At 40.8% G+C, this 18,750-nt stretch overlaps 1 protein-coding gene across 3 annotated transcripts in view; it reads right to left on the bottom strand.

The window, feature by feature from the left end:
• Nucleotides 1-18,750, bottom strand: part of hivep2a (HIVEP zinc finger 2a) — a 72,502-nt gene that overhangs the window by 36,211 nt on the left and 17,541 nt on the right. Inside the window, exon 1 of one of the 3 annotated variants that reach the window (XM_082148137.1) lies at nt 5,987-7,798. The exons of the other annotated variants lie outside the window; for them this stretch is intronic. The gene's annotated coding sequence lies outside the window, so the exon portion shown is untranslated. Of the gene's footprint in view, nt 1-5,986; nt 7,799-18,750 lie in introns of those variants that run through there. 3 annotated transcript variants of the gene reach the window in all.

Here is an 18,750-nt window from a genome sequence, read left to right as displayed (position 1 = left end):
CAAAGGGAGTCTGGGTGAGAAAAAGAAAAGGGGGAATAAAAACTATGATCTGTCAGACAAGGCTGTTTGAAATAAGAAAAGATAAAAAAGACCCCTAATTTTAAAAAAAGCATCTGACGTTCAACTTCAAACTTTTACCATTAAACCATGCCGTAAAGGTGGGTTCAGGCAAGGTTGTCTGATAAATTTATGTCTGTGCAATAAAAGTCATTGAATAAATGCTATCAAACCAGTACCTGGGAAAGATCTGAACTGTAAATTGCTTTTATGTGAATCTCGATTGTAGATAACTGATTTTCCGACGTGAAAGCTGCCAGGAATGTGGTTGATTCAGGCCAGTAGGGACAGGTGGTCTCACCTGTGATTCCATGGAATAAACCCACCATTTTCCTGGCTGTTCTTAAGCATCTCTCTCAACTCTGTCTCTCCGCTCAAATTCATCAACCCTGCAAGCCGCCTCACCTAAGCAAAGGTAAAGTGTCTTTGTGCGAGAGTCTCACGCTGTTGTCTTTTCATCCTTTCGGGCTGAGAATGTCATGAGTCTCGCGCTCTCTTTCTCTCCATATGATGTCTTAGCTGACCCCAGGCCTGGGCTAATGTCAGGGGGCCATCTGTGATAGGAGCCCTGGGGCCCAAGTGGCGGAGGGCCACATGCCTGCCTGCCCACTTCCTGAGTTCAGCCCACACACTGGGCCTGGCCATTGCAATGCCTGCACACACACATACAGTACAGTATGATGCATACAAACATACACAGACACAAAAAAATGCTGCCGGCAATACACAGCACACAGTCAAACACTGAAATCTACATTAACATGCTATAAGCCAAGGGGTCAGCATGACTGAACTTCCTGCCCACTCTCAACTGCTTCACTTGAGCTCACATTATGCATTTCAAGCCACACACAGCATAAAGAACTATACAACCATCTGGTCATCAAGTCAGGAGATCACAAATAATGTTAAAAACAAATCTTGATTTTGAATGTCAACACTGGATCGCGTCTTTTCCACCTTCTCTCTCTCACTGAAGTGTGAGTCACTGTGTGCTTGCCCATTTGGCTCAGATTGAGTATCCAGGTCTCACTGTTTGCTACAGATCTGGCATTGGCCAGGACTGAACAGAAGGTATGGAGAGCTTAGCCCAGTCGGAGCCTAGGCCATAGACACAGAGAAGGGACGTAGTCAGGGTCTGTCCAATCTCCATACACACACCTCCACACTCTTCTGGCACTCGGATCAGTGACATTTGCGTCACAAGGCACAGCTAGAGTAGGTTTGAATGAAAGCCTAAGCATTCATTATGAAAACCTGGCCATGCTGTTTCGATCGGACCCTGCTGCATTCGCCCTCTAGTTGCTCATCTGTGGTTTCTAATGACGGCAGCTGTACATTTCAGCAATGTTTCTTTCTTCTAGCTTTGATTACTGACAGTTTTGGTCAAAATAAAAAGATGATTTATATGGGCCATCTGTCTTTTAGCTACTATATGAAAAATTGTGTACATATTATAAAATATGATTATATTATATATTAATACAGCTACTGTACAAAATATAAATATATAATAAAATATTTAATTTCTCACTATAATGAACTAATAGAATATATATGGAAAATAAATTAAAATAATAATCAAGTAAATGATCAACCAAATAACAGCAGCAGTACATTTCAGCTTTGGTATAAAAAAAAAAAGACTAATATTAGACTAAAGACTAAGGCTATGTTCACACTTAGCGTCTTTTTTCAAACTGCCAGCGTCTGTTCTACATTATAACCCTATGGAGTAAACCGTTTTTTCAAAAAAGTCCTGAGCGCTTTTTTAGACGCCACCGCCGGCGTCTTTTTCTGCAGCTCAGAGCGTCTTTTTAAGTTGAAAAAAGTTCAACTTTTCTGAAAAGAACGCCCTACGTCAAGCGCCTTTTTGACAGCTGACCAATGACAAGCGAGTAGCGAGTCCTGTCGTTTCCATAACAACAAGAACAACTGTCTGTCGTGCACCCACAAACGTCTTTGTGAACCGACATTCTCCTCCCCGGTAACTTCAAAAGCCAACGCAAGAGCCAACTTTCTCTTTCTCGACATTTTTTGCATCACACAGCACTAGGCTACTGTTGCAGCTCTTGTTATAGCAGCCCGGTCTCACCCCAAAACGTCATATACTTACGCGTCTTGACCATGCGTCAACATACGACGAAAAGGGTACCCCTTTAACGTCAATATGAGACGCAGACAGAAGCGCACCAGCAGCGCCTCCTAGCGGTACCCTAAACCTACCCATAACCCGAATCGTCACATATGGACGTTATGGGGGTACCCTTTTTGTCGTATGTTGACGCATGGTCAAGACGCGTCAGTATATGCGCCAGCCACAAAAGACGCGCTCGGCTGCTATTTGTAACCGAACGCTGCCAGCGTTTTTTTTTTTGCTAAAAAAACGCCGTTGTCAACTTTTTCTTGTCAAAAAAGACGCTAAGTGTGAACATAGCCTAAATAATAATAATAAAATTAAATGGATCATCTGCCTTTCAGGTATAATATAATATAATATAATATAATATAATATAATATAATATAATATAATATAATATAATATAGAAAATAAAATGAATGTACTAAAACATAAATAATCAAGAAAATTATTAACCAAAAAGAAATGAATGAATAGTGAACAGGAAGCAGCCACAAAATATGCAAACCATCTACACGTCAGCATAATTAATTGATAGAATAGCCACATTTACTCACACAAAGGTCGGAGAAGTTAATAGGGGCAAAATGCCAGCAGTGTCACCATGGACACACTGCCTCTCTCCTGTGCATCTCTCTAATGCTGCTCAGGTTGCAGTCTTGACTTTTAACCCACACTGATGGTCACTACAGAATCATTCAAGACTGCAGATGCCAAATACGTTGTCAAGACACAACAAAATGCGAAGCTATTTCATACCGATGTCTGTCAACACATGACAAAAAGGGACCTCTGTGTCAACACAGAGATTCTAGTGGAAAAAGGAAATCATGTGGGAGTGAGTGAGTGTGGATGTACTGATTGTCTCTTTCACTCCTCTTCATCAGAGGGAGGAGCGCCATGGCGCAAGGTCATAGAGAATCATTCCTCTCAGGTGTACAGGTGGCCTCCTCCTGCCATCTGTACTCTATGGTTCTCTTCATTTCAGACTTTTGGTCTCCAAATGAAGCTGCTTTCAGCTTAGCCACTGAATGCAGGAATTCATCATCAAAACACTATTTTCTATTCTCCTAAGAAATCAGGTCCTTAACTGTGAACGGCTGATTCTAATCAGCATGCGAAGATGCAAAACATCCACTTCTGCCTGGAAAGGGAATGAAAATGTGTCATGATTATGAGGAAAATGCACACTAATGTGTGAAAATTAGTGGCGAGCCTGTCGGCGGAGAAATAGTTTCATTCAAGTAAACTGTGAAAAGAGGAAGTGTACAAAGACAGAACATGCAGGAACGCTGTTTAGGACACACAAAGGAAGACAAGGTCAGCTGCTGAATGAAATCTCGTTGTGCTCTTCGAAGGCTGAAAGATTCTTGATGGTTGGTCAAATATTTATCTATCACTTTTATGGTTTTAAAGAAATAGTTCACTTTCACTCATCATATACTCACCCTCTTGTCATTGCAAATATAAATGTATGTCTTTCTTCTATGAAATGCAAAGGATACAAATACAGCGTTTTTGGAATAATATACTGGTCGCTCTTTTCTTTGCAGTTACAATGAACTGAGCTTTCAAGCTTCAGAAAAAACAAACAATAAGTACCATATATCATTATGATAAAACTGAGTGGTCTATATGACTCATGCACCATATTCCGAGTTTTCTGAAGCCATAGTGAAGCTGAAGCATTATGTGAAGAACAGATCAAGTTATTATCTGCCCTAGCTCACCTTTGCCTTTTCTTGAGAGATATAAATAATAATAAATAATAAATAAATAAAAATGAGAAATGTTGCCTTTAGCAACTAACTGAAATAAAATAAGTTAAAGTTGAAGTACTGCAATTAATAAAACTTTAGTAAAACTGAAATAAAAATGGCTTAATTACAGCTAAACAGAAATATAAAAAAAAACTAAATGTCAAGGTGCAAAAACTAAAATTAGGGCTTGTCCACTTAATTATATGGACTTTTATGATTCTTTTGCATTCTTTGTAAAGCTTGAAATCTTCATTCCAATTTAATTAAATTATACGGAAAAGAGCACATTATACAGTCCGATTTAATTAAATTATATGGAAAAGAGCACATTATAAAAAAATGTCTCCCTTTGTGTTCCACAAGAAGAAAAAAAGTCCTACAGGTTTGGAATGACATGAGGGTGAGTAAATGTTGTCTTTTTTGGTGAACTATTCCTTAAATAAAATTAAATAATTCCTTCAAATTGATAAGTAAATTGGGAAAACAAACTAGTAGACCCATTCCAATGGCTTCTCGGTGCATAGATCTGTTATGTGTGACACACACACACTCACACACAAATCCAGAAAAACAAGACTTTGGGCTAATCAAATAATGACAAGCAGAAAACAAGTGGTAAAGAATGCAGTGCCCAAACCTGGACACAATTACTTCCTGTCCCACTGCCAAGACAGAGCAATTGATGAAGCGGGGTCTGTATCGGGTTGTTTCGCACAAGGGTCTGCTGTAATCCCGTGAGTGCAGCGGTGGCAGGCTAACATTGCATTAATCTCATGCTCACGAGCGGGCAGAGCTTCCGCATCGCTCATTAATTGCTTTCATGCCGGCAGGTCAAAAAGATCCGCCGTGGCAGGCTTCCCTCCACTGACACACTTTAGATGTTAAGAACCCAAGGGAGAAGTGGAAACTCCAAACACAAAAAAACATCTGAAAATCAATCTGTACTCAAAAAAATGCTTGATATTCCTTGACGGAACTCCTTGAACGGGGCATTTCCCGAACCCTGTCACAGAGACACCTCTCCGAAATACAGTACAGCAGACGAATCCAGAATGAAGAGTATTTTTGAATGGAAAATGCTTTAGCACACTTGGCAGGGAGGATCATTCCACTGCTATCAGACAGACTATTACGATTCTTTCTCTACACAAGCAGACATACAACAGGAGGAGGAGAATGGAAGAAAACGAGGAGGATGTGCTCTCCTGACCTGCATTTCAAGGTCACTGTTGAAAACGTTCAGCATTTCTGAATGGTGTATGCATATTAGTGTGGGCTCTATGCGAAAGAAATCGCTGCGTCTTTAAACTTGTGACGTTTAACTAAGACTGGGATAGATGCGCTGTGACATTCGCCTGGTGTCTGCTTGGGTGTTCCCCTGCGTTATTGCCGGAGCCTTCCCTCACATAATGAATTATGCCATGCTGATAAGGCAGACAGCTGTATGAGGGGGATTGCATATCCAGAGACACATGAGACGCAAACAAGCATTTTTTTAATAATTCCTGGTGCAATTGATGGATGACATGAGGCATGTGAACCCAGGGGGAATTCGGTGGGGGTATGAGAGGGGTGTCCCTCGACCGAGAAGGGAACTGACATTCCTCTGCACACAGACGCTAAGGATGCATCAGTATCAATGGAAGTATAACAGCTACGTACAATCCATGGCATAACAACAAGTGCACCGCCAGGAGAGAATAAACGCATGAGAGAACGTTAAAAGAAAGGAACATGCACAGGAAAAAGATTCCTAATAAAAATACAAGGTTATTTCTCTGTGTTAATGTTACGGCAGCATGCAAGCTGTACGGGGAAATCGAGCAAACAGAGACCCTGTCACTGACAGCTTGCTGCAACCCACAGATAAACAGCTAACACACGCTCCTCCGCTCCCATACCCGTCATCGTGGGTCGCATCAGCCCCGTCAGTTTACAAGCCCAGACGGGGATATCACCTCTCTGATCAACGCTAGATGCATTAGTTGAGAGAACACAAGAAGGGAAAGAAATGGATTTGTGAACCAACCTGGCTTCTCAAGGTCCTTGGTTATCCACAACATTCCGCCGATCTCAAATTCTCCTTGTCCATTCTAGGAGGTCAGGAATAAAACGCCAGCCAGCCCCAGCCGAAACTCCCATCAATCAGAAGGCTCTCGCTGATAGAGCGTATACTAGGAGACCTACTGATGTAAGCTAGTCACCAGAGAAAATACCCAGTCGTGACGCATATCCAGGAACAAAAATAGCATTGGGGCCCCTAGAGGGATTATACAACAGACTACGCTGAGAGGTACTTTCGCAGTGCCTGCTCTTCTGGGCTGTTTTGGTGCCTTTTAAATCTCTAAAAAAGCTTGATATGAACACAAATAGATGGGGCAAAGTACTTCACGAAAAAATCACAGACGACCTTTTGAACGTTTGCTTGCATTTGTGCGCAACGCAGCTCTGGTCTTATCGGACAGTGAATTAATTGCAGTCTGGCCTCAGTGCCTTTGACCCTGGGATTGTCCACAGAGTGCGGTGTATAACAACACGGTATCACCGCTCACCCCTCCCTCCCCACCTCCCGCAGGGCTATAAATAGCTCACCAGGCTAATTCTTACAAAATCCCTTTATAGATGTGCTTTCACTGATCACTCTCGGCCAGGCCTAGACACTGATATGATTAGCGTTTAGATCACGGCATGTAATTGTGAGCCTGAGCGAGCGTGTTTGCATTTAGCAAGGGTTATTTCATTGTAACAGAACAAACAGTGACATTGGACAGGTGTGCACTGCGACAATCCCGAAGAGAGAGTTTTTTTATGGGGGAACCAGGCAGCTGAGCGGAGACTTCTGGCCACCCCCTTCACTACAGAGAAGATGAATTCAAACTTATGCTAATATATTTACCTCAACCACTCTGTGTCATGAGTGACAGCAATACAGCCCTTCTGAGGGTCACCTGAATGAGCTGTCGGCTCAAGAGTTATGGCCACATCGGCCCACAGCTGCGGCGCTGTTCCAGGGAGCATTTACTCAACCTACGGGATGACATCAAGCTGTCAGGAGTCACCATGATAACAACCATCCCGGTTATCCCAAAGATGAATCAGTTAATCACATCTGCGAGCTAAACCTACACAGCTATTCAGCAGACTTTTGCCCTTACCACAGAATTCAATTTACACCGCTAAATATATTTGACCAGGTCTGACCTCTGAAGAGCGACTCAGTGACTAACTGAGAATCTGGCCAACTGGGAGTCAGTATCCCCCATGACATCGCCCACACAGAGACGCAGACAATAAAAGAAAAAACACTAAAAGGACCCAAACCTGTTCCCGGGAGGTTCTCACTCACTGTCTGAACAAGTCTCTCTGTAAGCCGCTCTGTTGGTTTAGCTACCGATAGATATCCAATAGGGCACTGCATTAAAATGTGTTGGATTGTTTTTGATAGAGTCGGATTTGCTCTATTTTAGATGGGTCATTCTTTAATTGGAGTAGCAAACGAGAGGCAGAAATTCTTTTTTTTTTTTTTATAATAATAATATACATTATGGCTATGCATTTAAAAACGTTGTATTTATTATGGTATATCCAGTCAAATGGAAGCTTGCACATTTAGCTTTTAATTTTAATAAAATACTAGTGACAAACACTTTGTCTAGGTTTTTACTGTCTTTCATGGTCTGATTCTCACAAATCTACCATTGTGATTGTTTCAAGGTCACAGGATATTTTAGAAATATTAATATGATTTATTAAAATGTACACTACCATTAAAAATTCTGGAGCTGGTAAGATTTTTTAAATGTTTTTAAAATAAGTTTTAATATGCTCAGCAAGGTTGTATTTATTTGATCAAAATACAGTAATATTGTGAAATATTACAATTTAAAATAACTATTTTAATATATTTTAAGATGTCATTTATTCTTCTGATGGCAAAGCAGTTTTTTTTCCAGAAATTATTATAATATGCTGAATTGGTGCTCAAGAAACATTTATTATAATTATAAACGTTAAAAACAGCTAGTTTTGTGATACATTATATATTTTTTCAGGATTCTTTGGTAAATAGAAAGTTCAAAAGAACAGCATTTATTTGAAATGTATTTTTTGCTGAATAAAAGTATTAATTTATTAATTTATCTTTTAAAGTAAAAAAATCTTACTGATGCCAAACTTTTGAACGGTAGTGTACTTTTTTTTAAATCACAATGCACAAATTTATTTCATACAATATTATTTACAAATCGCTGTCATTTAACGTTGATTTTAACTGCAAAGTTGAGGGATACTATTTGCCACGGCAAATAAAGAATAATCCATATTGCAAACGCATGCTCCAGAGATGGAAAAAGATTTCTATATATTGATATCGCTATCAATATCAATAAATCTAAATCAATCTTTTCCTGTTTTACTGAACGATCAGGTGGTATTCACTACAGGCGTACATCATAAAGAATGCCATCTGCTTACTGTGGAGAAATACAGAGCAGGCTTCATATGTTCCACTGTTTTGTTGCACAAATTAATTATTTATCCACCTATGCCCACATGCATACAAATATACACAAACTCCTACTACATGCAGCAACACATAATAGTGCATTTCTTGCTAAACTAGGCAGGTGAAGTTTCATTAATATTTAACTGCTCAGAATGTGATTGCCCTTGATCTAAAAACAGCGTCAGTCCACATTCTGCCCTCATGTACTGTAGGTGCCTCTTAGCCCGAGTCATTGCTGATGAGACAATGTGCTGAGTGTGAGAGCACATAAAAAGGCTGCAATGCCATCCGTGCAGACAGGTACTGGCCTGTCGTGTTCACGGTAATGGTCAGAGAAGAGATAACGGTTTAGGACAAGATCTAGGGCAGGGTGGACGTCTGGCTGTTTCTTTGCATCATCCTCAGTAAGTAAGCAGCCTGACAGGTCTGTGGCTAAGGGACAAGAGGACAGGAACAAGATCTCAGCTGGCATTAATGCTGAATGAACAAGTTTAATGGCTGAGGTGAGGCTCTGGGCCTTTGCCAAGCTGTGAGCACTCCTCTAATCAGCAGGCTGGATGAGGGGAGGGACTCAAGGGAACTGAAGGATCCTCCCATCACCACAGTACACTCTGCTTACCTCACCAACCCCTAGCTGGGATTGGCCTTTATTTTTCCCCTTCTCATGGAAGTTTTCCGTCTTTGACGTTAATGACAAATCTATTGTACAAACTACCTCCTTGAGAAGTGACGTCACTGTCCAACTGCCACTGAGGTGAGATTACTGTTACCGTGCCAAACCTTTGAACTTTTTGACATTGATATATTGCAACTGATTAGTCATGGTATTATTCATAGGATTATCACTTCATCAGCAGCCACTGAGAACTCAGTGAAGTTAGACATCTTGTGAAACAAGATGCAAGACATGTCCACCTCTTTTTCTTGTATATTTAGCATGTATTAATGCTAAGATTAGATCATGGATCTGTTCAAAACTATGTCATAAGCGGAGGATTGTACTACGCCATCTTCCCTCAGGGCATTTCAGGCAGTATTTCTTAATTTGACATTTCAGATCAAGACACAAAACGTATTGCAAACACTGGCTGTACATCAAATTTCACTGTAAATAATAATAATAATAATAATAATGTTTTAAAAATTATATTGGTTATTGTTTTTGCTATTTGTTTTGTTTTTTTACAGACCCAATGTTGATTGGGAACATTAATTCTCCCAGTACTCCTTTCTCGAATCAATTATTAATATTACGTATTGCTGAAAGTATTGTTTTCCCAAGTAGGTGTACAAGAAAGACAACTTCTGATATCTTTATCAAAGTGGTTTCATTTAATACTGAATAATTAAACATTTCTCTATAACAAATTGGTTGCATCAAAATCTATTTGTGGAGCTGTAATGAAAAAGCGTCTGTTTAGAAAGGAAATGAGGGATGTTTTGTTTCACTGCATAGCTGACAACAGAAGTTCGTGCCTTCAGGAACCATCAATTCTCCAGAGTGGCATTTGTCAAGGGAGCGTACAATTGTATATAACTAGCAGCCAAATCAGCAGGGTACATTCTAAAATCACTTCTTCTGAGCCTGTGTTACTTTGGAAGTCATTCATTCATATTTTCTGGAAGTACTAGGGTTGTGAAAAGATGCTAAAAAGAGGGAAAATCCTGCAATAGTGGATAACTAGAGCAGAGAAAATTGGGAGGCAACCTGTGCTGGGTCTCATTTGTAACGCTGCACAGTACTTTCCATCAGATCCCTCAAGCGCATGAGAACAGGGCACAGCCAACTGCTCAAAAACAAGAGCTTACGCACACATAAATGAATCACACAATTAGAGTATGTTAACATGTTAACAGTACAGAGGGGTTTGCAGATTCAGTAAGTGATTAACCTGAAGATAGGCTGGAACTGAGGCACAGAGCACCAAAAGCACTGCAGTATCCAATTAACACAAAACATCACAGCTATCAAAGCCTACAACATGTTCCTCCATACAGGAACCCTTACGAAAATTAACCATGGTATTATTGTAGTAAAACCATGTTTTTTTTGCGTATTGACTACCATTTGTATAACCACAAAAAAAAAAAAAAAAACTAGTTAAACTATGTTTTTTGTAGCAAAACCATGGTCAATTTGTGGTCACCATGGAATTACTACAAGAACCATAGTAAAAAAAAAAAAAAATTATCATAGTAAAAACATGGTTAATTTTCGTAAGGGAAGTTATAATTCAACTGTAAATACAAAGTTATCATGAGGAGAAAACTATTTGACCATCCTGACCATTAAGGCTCAATCCCAATTCTATTTTATACCCCTTCGCCTACCCCTAACCCTTCGCCTACCCCTTACCCTTGTCCCTTGAAACAGAGTGGCAAGGCGTAGGGGTGAAAATATTCCCCTAAGAAATGGGACACCACTACTACACGTCATTATACGTCGTCGCTAGCGCCTACGTCACAGGAGATGCGGCAATGTTTCTCACAAATTTGCAAGATGCCGTCGTCAGCTGTAGTCATCTCACTGCGTGAGTTACAGCCTTTTTTTTTTTTGCATTTTTCTTCTGAAGTTCGCAGAAAACAACGGAGATGACGTTATCTTCGACGCCTAATGCTGCGTTCACACCAAACGCGAATAGAGCGTCAGGCGCGAGTGATTTCAATGTTAAGTCAATGTAAAGACGCGTTTATACTTATACTCCATCACAATTGTGCATTCTAAAAACAGCTTATGACATGAAGGAAAACCATTTTGTGATTTGCATCATACAACTTTAAGGCTAAGCGTCCTTAAACCACCACATTCCAAGCTCAAGGATTCATTAAAATGAAGATTACATTAGCTTTTCATTCAACACACTGCAAGGTCACAGTCACAGATTCCTGACATCTCACTTCAGGCCTTGTTGAACTGTGCACAAATTCGTGTCAGTATACCATTTGACCTCTCAACCCCGGCGTGACTCGCGGCAGGAGTGATTCTCCGATCTAGGAGGCCCGGTGGGAGTTCAGGGGAGTGCGTGTGTAGTCTGATGAAAACAGTCACTCAGCAGCCATTCCAAAACAAACAGGCTCTCAAGCGAGGGCTGCACAATTGCTCACTGGAGTGCAAGGCAGTGGCTCACACTCCGTGCACCATCGGGGACCTGCTTTCTCCTGTTATGCAACCCAGGAGCGTGTTTACCTATCTGCGCCGCTCCCCGGCAGCTGTCTCCAATTTTGCCCGAAGGAAAAAAACGGGGGGAAAGAAACCTTCTGGAGCGAATACCCCTCTGAGCATACTCCCCAGTGCTGCGCTCTCAGCAGTCTGTCATTCCATAAAGCTCAAGTTGCCCCGCTGCACCTGTTGCGTTCAGAGGCAAGGCACGGAGGGGGCAAGGCCACCCCAAAAGAGACCCCTTGTCCGCAGTGTCGGTTTACAAAAATCGCCCAGACAAGCACGGCCAATTTTAGCCCTGGCCCTGAGTCAGATCAGCTGGCTGATGTTGGGAATGAACACCGGGGGCTTCCCAAACAGAAGACCCCCTGTTGCGCCCAATTCCCCTCCGCTTGCCCGAACCAAAACACATTGTGGCGCAGGTGATTCACCCGCTGCCGCCTGCCCAATGCAAGAACAAGAGTTCTATTAAAGTGCACACACAGCAAACAGATTCAGGCTTTGTATATGCCGCCCACCTCTTATTCAGCGCCCAGGACCGGATGCAGTCCACCGGGGAATGGAAAAAGGACCTCAGATGAGGCAGGGTAATTTGAAAAATTATATTTTTCCACCTCTGAACAATTACTGTGAATAGAACATTAGCAGATGAAATTACCTCAATTGCTCAGACAACACGTTTCTACAACATAAAAAGAAATTTCAAGCACAAAAGCTAAAGGCACTGAATTATACAATTCTCTCAACATGTTTGAGCTTCCGTTTACCACAACTGATGTGCGAGTTGATGAACTCAATCTGTTCATCATATAAAGCGATCGTGTGGCTCTTCAGGAAATTTTAGACTAAATCGCTCAAATCATATGTATTGGTTTAACAATCTCTTTATGAACTTTTTGAAGTGTCAGTGGTAGTCGTGTAGCTTTCTATGGAGGGACAGAAAGCTCTCAGATTTGATCAAAAAGATGGTTTGGAACAACATGAATTTTCATGTTTGGGTGATGCTTATGCATCAAACTCTAGATTTTATAGCAGTTCAGCATAATCTGTTTTGCTCTATATGTTTTCATGACTGAATTTAAGTTGTTTTCATTCTTTCGAAAAAATTAAATAAAAGTCAGATTCTGCATCGTGTTGGCTACCGCAAGTCAACATCAATTCAAATTCAGGAATTTAAATCGAATTTAAAAGGCATTCTCAATTCTGAATGGTGCACAACCCTGCTGTGTGGCAGTTCTAAACTAGGCCCTTGATCCTGGATGAACAGTAGGGCACATTGGACATATTGTTGGACTCTCAAAATATGCTAGGCTGTCCGGTGGATGTCTATGAAAGACTCTGGAACATTTTAAGAGTAAGTGCATGAGCCACTCATATTCTCTAAATGTAAATCAGCGGTAACAGAAACAGATGTCACTATTGTGACCTCTGCAATGTGAAAAAAATGTCTGTTCTTTTAGACCTTGTCCACATTAATACGTTTTCATTTGAAAACGCATCTTTTTCTCTCCGTTTTGGCCTTCCATCCACACTGAAATGGAGCTTTTTGAAAACGCACACCCGTTTTGAAACGAAAACACCGTTTTCAAATGTATCTGGATTAATGAAGACGTAGCTTCAAGCTTCAAAAAAGCTTCAAAAAAGATCACAAAGATACCACTGTAGTAAACAGTGAACTAAGACCAGTGGTTATAAAGGCAGGCAAGACTGGACAGCTGGTAAAAAAAAAAAAAAAAATTCTCCAGAGGGAGGATTTATTCCAAGGCTAAGCAGAAAGGTTAGTGAACATGAATTGTTTGCTGGAGAGGACGAATAAATGAATTTCTGTCAATGAGCTGGGCAACAGTATATCTGTCTCTCAGGAAATGTGATCCACTCACGCTGCGGTGGCCTGGTCACAAGCGCCCCCTCCGAGCACCCCCCAGATGCCACTATCATCCCCGGCCATTGCATCGCAATCAGTTAGCAGTTCGAGAACGTCCGTTTGCTCCAGGAAAACCTCAACATGCCGTGACATTGTTTCTTGCAGTGGGAAACAAACGCAACCATCGAATCTGCCTTGTAAGACTTTCTGAAGAATGACTCAGTTGGGTGTATCTGTGTTAACTCACGTTACATTACAATATCACGGCCAGGTCATGACACTTAACATTCCAGTTGTAAACTACACAAATGTTCCTCTCCTGAGGGGTTATTTTGTTGCAGCCCGTTTCCAGTCAGATGTTTGTAAGCTGGTGCCATGCCATGAGCTTGTTAACATCTATTGTAAACCTCTCCGCTTTTGGGAAAAGAAATGACTCATTGAGGCTTTCAGCAATTACTCCAACAATCAACAAGACCTGTTCGTTTACAAAGAACGTTGTACTAGAAAACATCTTGAATTGATCTCTCATAGAGAGATTCTGACAGGCTAATCACGCACAACAAAGATAAGATGCCAACTATACAATGACTTCAAAAACACGCTTGCTGCAAAAAAAAGTTTATGGTAGCAGAAAATCCAATGTTCTAATTTTTTTTAATCAATTATAAAATTATAAAACAATCCAAAGAGATTTCAGTACAGTTTTTGCAGGAACAGTGACTCCTGATACTGATATCATATTTTTTTAATATATGTATCTATCAATCTATTTTAATATATTGTCACTGTACTAAATCCAAAGCCAATATAATTGGATAATTATTACCTTTTGCAACCTTTTGATTAGCAGCTCAGATTTGACAGAACTGGCATTGAATTTCCCAGGTTAATGACAGCAGCAGTTTCCCCTCAAGCTGCCACATATCTCCAAAAGGAACATAAGCTTGTACTTTCTTCTCGACACTAGCACTCATCTTCAACTATAGGATGGGACTGAAAAGAGCCTCCCTCTCCAACATTCAACATGAAATATGCATCCAATTATATAACGCATTATATAATGCATCCAAAACGTACTGTGCCATGCTGTGTGCTAATTAAGCCATGCACAGCAAACACAACAGAGAGAGCGAGGAGCCGCTAAATTTAGGTTTCTCCCAGAGCCCATCCGCAGAACGAGAGATACATGAACGGATGCCCATTCGCTCACCCAGATCCGCATCTGACATCACACAAGGGAAAGATGGGCTCGCTGGGGGAGAGAAATACAGACCTACAACAGCAGGATGCAGAAATAGAAGAGGACAAGTAGGGAGGGAGAGAGAGAGATAGAGAGAAAGAGGAAGAGAACATCTATCAAGGTTGCAGCATGTGCTTAAAGCACACTCACAGCTAGACGCGACAATATATTCAGAGATAGAAGGGAAAAAAACTGAGTGTCAGAAGGAAAAAAAACATGATAAAGTGTAGGAGCGACAGAGAGTGTGAGGGAGGGAGTAGTAAACAGTAAAGAGGGGAAGGACTGGAGTTGAAAGTGGCCTTGATGCAGCAGAGAAGAGAGAGAGAGAGAGAGAGAGAGAGAGAGAGAGAGAGAGAGAGAGAGAGAGAGAGAGAGAGAGAGAGAGAGAGTGCAGCTGTGTCACTCCTCTGCACACAAATCCAGGGTCTGTCCCACCAGAGGAAATCAATTCACCCCGCCACTGCCAGGGCTTCCAGTGCTGTGTATTTACACAAAGCAGATAGTCTAAGCCAATAAAGTGCTTCCCTCAGCAGGATATTTGTAAAATCCAGACAACGATTCTCTTCCATCTACTCTGGTCATGCCAATCCAAGACTGAATATCCGTAAAGAAAGACCAAAATATTTCACACATCAAAATTCAAGGCTCTACATAGTAGGCTAATTGGGAGTTCCCCTCTCAAATGGGAATGAACTGGGTCCCTACAATCCCAAAACGGCTTGGGCAGAACACTGTCATTTAGTGCTAATTAAATTAACACAGTTCAGCTTCCTGTGCCAAGCCCCGGTCTCATTGGGAGCCACATATAGTTGTGGTAAACACAGCAAAGCTTACTGTGTCCAAAACTTTTCTGCATCCCTCCCTGGATCTTCAAAACATTACTCACCGTGCTGCAAACTGCCAGAACCGTGACAGTGTTAAATGTTGGCTATGAAACCCTCAGACAGCCCCTGCATATATTTGTGGAAAGGAACCAAAAATGCAACAATCTTTGACAGAATTACAGTGTTGAAATAAAATAATAAAATAAAATACACTTGCTGTAAAATCATTCCATAATGGTGTGACTACAATAACAAAAACCTATATTTATTGAAGGTTTCTATTATGTTCTCATATATCATTTTTAATATATATTTTTTATTTTATTTTATTTATTTAAATTTGTATTTATTTATTTATTTATTTATTTCACAGGCTTCTATTATTAAATCCCCTGTATGCCATTCCAACCCTGTATGATTTTTTGTAACAAAAGCCAATAATAATTTTTTTGGGGGGTGAACTATCCCTTTAAATCATGACCAGAGAAATTATTATTTCAAACAACAGCCTGGGGACAGTCCGTAAAAAAAAAAAAAAAAAAAACCTGTACAGTACTTCAGGAAGGAGGACCACTGGTGCATACACCAAACTGGCATGCCACCACAGACCACGTTTCCTCAACGCCATGGAAACCAGCAGCACGGGAGAACGGATGCACTTGCGATTCTTGGATGGGCTGCAGGGCAAAAATTAGAAGGTGAGATAGAAGACTAGCAATGTCAGTTTAACAAGGCTGCCAAACTCACAGATGGGATGAGGAAACAGACAGAATTGAGATAAAGCGAAACCCCCCTCCTGCCACGCTACCGGTACAGCCCTGCCAAGATCCAGTCCTCCAGGAACAGCGCCTCGAGTCTCACTTAAAATGTTCCTGCTTTGCCACACAATTTGTTTTGGCCAGAGGGTGACTGGAGGGAGAAAGTGAGCAAGGGTTGAGATATTTTGGTTCCATTTAAATGGACGTCGCACTAGCAGGTTACAATTTCCAGAGAAAGTAAAGTCATTTTCTTATGTTGTTCCTCCAAACCTTTCAAGGCTAGTAAAATCTTTTCAGGGAACAGATAGACGCCTTGTGACTAACACGGTTTTGCATTAGGCCTGCGCACCTGACATTTCAAAGGAACAGAATTTTACAGTGTTTGCACTTGCACGCACAAATGCACACACATGCTCGCACAAGCAGTCAGAAGAGAGCAGATTGTCAGCTCAGGCAGGAAGCTGAGTGTATTCAGAGTGGGTTGCTGGGAGCACCAGAGACCCGACACTGTGGCAGCTCACACTTCCTAAGCCTTCCCAGTACGGTGTGTGCATGTGTGAGCGTGCGCGTGTGTGCGTGCACCAGCAACACCTCCTCTCACTCAACCACCCTACATCACACCACATGTTGAGCAAGGAAAAGCAGACATCACTGACATCACACTGAGCAGGTGGCTACCCCTGATAGAAGAGGAAACCAAGATCACAAAGTCATCCAGCTAAATGAACGGCTGTGTAATCATCCATCCATCTCATGACCACAAAAAAAAAAAAACATTTTGAGGCTTGGAAAGTGATCTAATACTGATTTTTATCATCAGGTTTTGTGTTTTGAGAGACTATTATTGTCTCATTTAAACCATACAATTAAAATAAAATAGCATTTGAAATCTGGGCTATAGTCCCAAACTCAGAGGCATGACCACTGACTGCCCATGAACTGTTTAATGACCATCTCATGCATATTGCACAATGAAAAAAAAAAAGCAATAACAGTGAAAATAGTACGAGAGAGAGAAAATCTTTATAATAAATTATTGAATAAATAATGATTTATTATATACACAAATGTTCAAAGGTTTGAGGTTTAGATTATTTTAGTTCTTTATGCTAACCAAGACTGCATTTATTTAAACAGAATACAATTTAAAATAAATTCTTTCTATTTGAATATATGTTCAATTTAAATGTATAATTGTGATGACAAAGCTGAATTTTCAGCATCTTTACTCATTCTAACATGCTGATTTGGTGATCAATACATTTATTATTATTATCAATGTTGAAAACAGTGAACATTTTTTTATGAAAAGTTCAAAATAACAGCATTTATTTGAAATAGAAAGCCTTTACTCTCACTTTTGATCAATTGAATGCATCCTTGCTGAATAAAAGTATTAATTTAGTCATTTAAAAAAAATCATACTGACCCAACATTTTGCAGCACCTAAAAAAAACGGTGGTTTCAAATGGCTAGAATAAAGCTGCAATGAAGACCTGACTTTATGTCACAGTCAAAAGTCTGGCAACAGGAGACAAGGCTGGCATAATGAAACAAACCATGCTAAGAAGACCAGATGGATTAAACAAAGTAAAAACACTCAAATAATGATAGCACAGGTCTATTTTATCTCATCACAAACTTCACACATCTGGTAAGACATCTAATAATGTTGTCTTTTGTTTTGTTTTGGCTGTCAGCGTAATAATATCTCTGCTTGCAATGCTTCCTGTCACACGGTGGCCCAGACAAGCTGGTTGAACATGTCGCTCAAGCAAAAAAAAAGCCACCGTTACTTCCACCGCATGAAGAAACAGTCATTCACAGCCAAAAGCGTTTAAAAAACCATGACATGAAGTGTAGTTACCCCCCCTCACTCGTCTTATTCAAGGCTCCCAGCTTGCTCAGTGGGCTCTCAAAGCAGGGCATGTTTCAACGCACGTCAAGTTGAGGGCTCATCTCTTTTGCTAATATTGTCAGTGTTTTTCTTTCTTTCTTTTTTTCAGAGAGACTGGGATCAATGCTCCAAGGCAGACAGCTCGGGACTTTGAAGCGGCGTGTGCCACACATACTGTACGTCGAGCGGTTGCGTGTTTGGCGGTGCAGGCGGCTGTAAAGCCTCTGAATGTGCTGATCAAGGGATCCGGGCTCAAAGGAGGAGGAGTGGCGGCCCTTCCGTCCCTTCCTCCGTCCTCCTGTGATGAAGAGGAGCTTAACACAAATCAAATGCAAAGACTCAAAGGCATGTACATCAGTAGCCCGCATGCATCTAAATGCCTCAGAAAATCGCTGGGCAGCACACCAAAAGTTTTGCTACTTCAGTTTTGTTCAATTTTTCAATTGGGGGGATTTTAAGGATTTAAAAAATGGATTTAAAGGGATAGTTCACCCAAAAATGAAAAATCTGTCATTAGATTTCTGTCTCTCAAAAAACAGCTACACA

Source organism: Leuciscus leuciscus (genome assembly GCF_965113295.1).
Source record: "Leuciscus leuciscus genome assembly, chromosome: 19".
In the NCBI taxonomy this organism is placed as follows: Eukaryota; Metazoa; Chordata; class Actinopteri; order Cypriniformes; family Leuciscidae; genus Leuciscus; species Leuciscus leuciscus.
This window is presented reverse-complemented; position numbering and strand designations above follow the sequence as displayed.